The 2,455-nt window shown below is 62.2% G+C and overlaps 1 protein-coding gene across 1 annotated transcript in view; it reads right to left on the bottom strand.

The window, feature by feature from the left end:
- LOC101658552 (pseudouridine 5'-phosphatase) overlaps nucleotides 1-2,455 on the bottom strand; it is a 57,189-nt gene that overhangs the window by 26,553 nt on the left and 28,181 nt on the right. The gene's annotated exons all lie outside the window — the stretch shown is intronic.

The raw sequence follows: 2,455 nt of genomic DNA, 5'->3' as shown, positions 1-2,455 counted from the left end.
GTGTGTGTGTGTGTGTGTGTGTGTGTGTGTGTGTGTGTGTGGCATTGTGGGCTGTTTACTGGGCTGCTGACATGAGGTCAGCAGTTCAGAGCCAGCAGCCACTCCAGGGGAGGAAAATGAGGCTGTCTAGTCTCATAAAGAATGACAGTCTGGGAAATCCAAAGGGGCAGTTCTACTCTGTCCTGTAGGTTAGCTATGGGGTGGAACCGGCGAGCTGGCAGGGAGAGATTTGCAGACAGGTAGACAGGTGGGTAGGTAGATGAGCAGATAAATGGGTAGGCAGGCAGGTTGGTGGGTCCAATCCAAACCAATCTTGCAGCCATTGAACACCTTCCGAGTCGTCAAGACCCCGTAAGACAAGGAGGAGCTGCCTCGATGGGGGCAGCCTCACGTTTTCACCAAGGAGCGGCTGGTGGGCTCAAACTGCTGACCCTGCAGTCAGCTGTCCGGCTTGTGCACCAGTGCTCCTAGGCAGGGTGCTGTAGTCAGATACCGTAGCGACCCCGTGCACCACGGCACGAAACCCTGACCCGTCCTGCGTCGTCCCCACCCTCGCTCCCGTGTGGGCGCCCAGGGCTGCGGCCACGGTGTCCGTCCGTCCAGCTCCCCAAGGGCCTGCTCGTGTGTGCTGCTGCCCCTCTGCCTGACCAAGCGGGACACCCTTTCTCTCCCGACGCCACGGCTGAAGTCCGTGAGCCAAAGCGTCCCCATCCTTGCGTCCAAGGACCATCCTGGCTGTGGGTCTTCCGGGACAGACAGATGGTCCGTCTGTCCATCGTCGGCAGGTCGGCAGAGGGAAGGGAGGAGGACAATACGCAGAGGGGGTAGAGTTGATGACGATGATGATTGTGGTTTGGGCGGGAGAAAGACAAGGTCTTCTACTGCCCTGAGGAGTGACCGCCTCCTCGGACACCCACGGGGGCCGTTCTCCTGTCCTAGAGGTCCCTGGGCGTGGCCTTGCCTCCACGACCGTGGTTCTGGGGTAAACCCGTTCCCCACACAACCACGCGGCCGCGGGCTGTTGGGGTGGTGATCACAGGTTGGCAGCAGCAGCCTCCCCATTCCTCCGTGGTTCCCTGTGTCCTTCTGCCCCTTCCCTCCTGCCCTCTCAGCGTGGACAGCGTGCAGGGACACAGGGAGGTGGGCAGTTTCCCGGTGGCTCTCCACTCCAGAGAGAGAGGGAGAGAGAGAGAGAAGCTGGGTGCCCAGTGGCTCTCACCACAGTCCCTCAGTGACATGCTGAATCCTGGAGGCCGGGTGCTAATGACCAGCCGAGCCACCCACACCACCAGCAGCTTCCGTGGAGGCTGGCCCCACCCCAGCCGGGCTGGCGCTCTGACCTCAGATGGCCCCTCCAGCCGGCTCCTGCCCCGCTGCCCCTCTGGGGAGCCCAGGGTGGGCGGCACCTCCGCCTGTGCCCAGCCTGAGCGTGAGTGATCGGGCGGCGGCTCTCACGGGCAGGGCAGCCTGGATTGGCACACGTCGGGCAGGCTGAGCCTGCAGCAACTCCATGATGCACCTAGAGAGGAAAAAAAAATGTCCAAACCGGTTTGGGATGGCCTCTGGGCCAGGCCACCTCGCAGAGGGCACCCAAGTCCAGCCAAGCCGCACTGGGTCCCAGCGAGTGGGATTTGGGGGTCAAGAACTGGGCTTTCCTGCCCAGGCACCGGCTACTGGGTGCGTTTTCCGGCTTTGTTGCTGTCAGGGGTGGACTCTCCTCTTGCTCCCACGGGGCAGCTGGTGGATGCAAACCGCTGGCCCGCCTTGCAATGAGCGCCGGACCTATTGCCCACTCCACCACTGCCCCTAAGGAGGTGCCAGGCCGGCTTTAACTCGCAGCCCCCGATGCACAGCGAGAGGAGACCCGGCCCCCGGTCCTGCCCCGGGCATCCTCACATCTGTCCTCATGAGGGAGTCTGTCCCTGCAGGTACTGTGTCCATCTGCCTTGTCCATTCTTTTCTCACCAAACCATGCTGGCCCTTTCCCGGCCTGCTCCTGCACACGTCCTCACGTGGGCCCCGTCTTCCCCTCGCACGTGAGCCCCTTGAAATGTCTTGGCGTGGGCCGGGGGCTCCCTGGTCATCCAAGTGACCTCCTTGCCCGTACACACTTTAACTCACTGCCGTGAGTCGATCCGGACGCAGAGACCCAACAGGACAGAGCAGAGCTGCCCCGGTGGGTGTCCGAGGCTGTGGGTCCGGAAGGGAGCAGACAGCCTCGTCTTTGACCTTGGGTGATTTGTCCATCTCGCGTCCATCCGTCCGTCCATCTCGGCCAGGGCTTTCCTCTTCTGCACTGCCTCACCATGCCCCCCTCCAAGGAGCAGTCTGCTGCCCACAGTCCTTTGAATATGCCCCACGAGCACCGCCGTTCAATGCTGGGTGAGGCCGGGCTGACTAGGGAGGCTCACGTACGTGGAAGAAAGAGCCTTCTATCCAGAAGTACTTATTCACC

This window comes from Echinops telfairi, unplaced genomic scaffold, assembly GCF_000313985.2.
Source record: "Echinops telfairi isolate 266 unplaced genomic scaffold, ASM31398v2 ScPeMD7_53;HRSCAF=182, whole genome shotgun sequence".
NCBI classification, from domain to species: Eukaryota; Metazoa; Chordata; class Mammalia; order Afrosoricida; family Tenrecidae; genus Echinops; species Echinops telfairi.
This window is presented reverse-complemented; position numbering and strand designations above follow the sequence as displayed.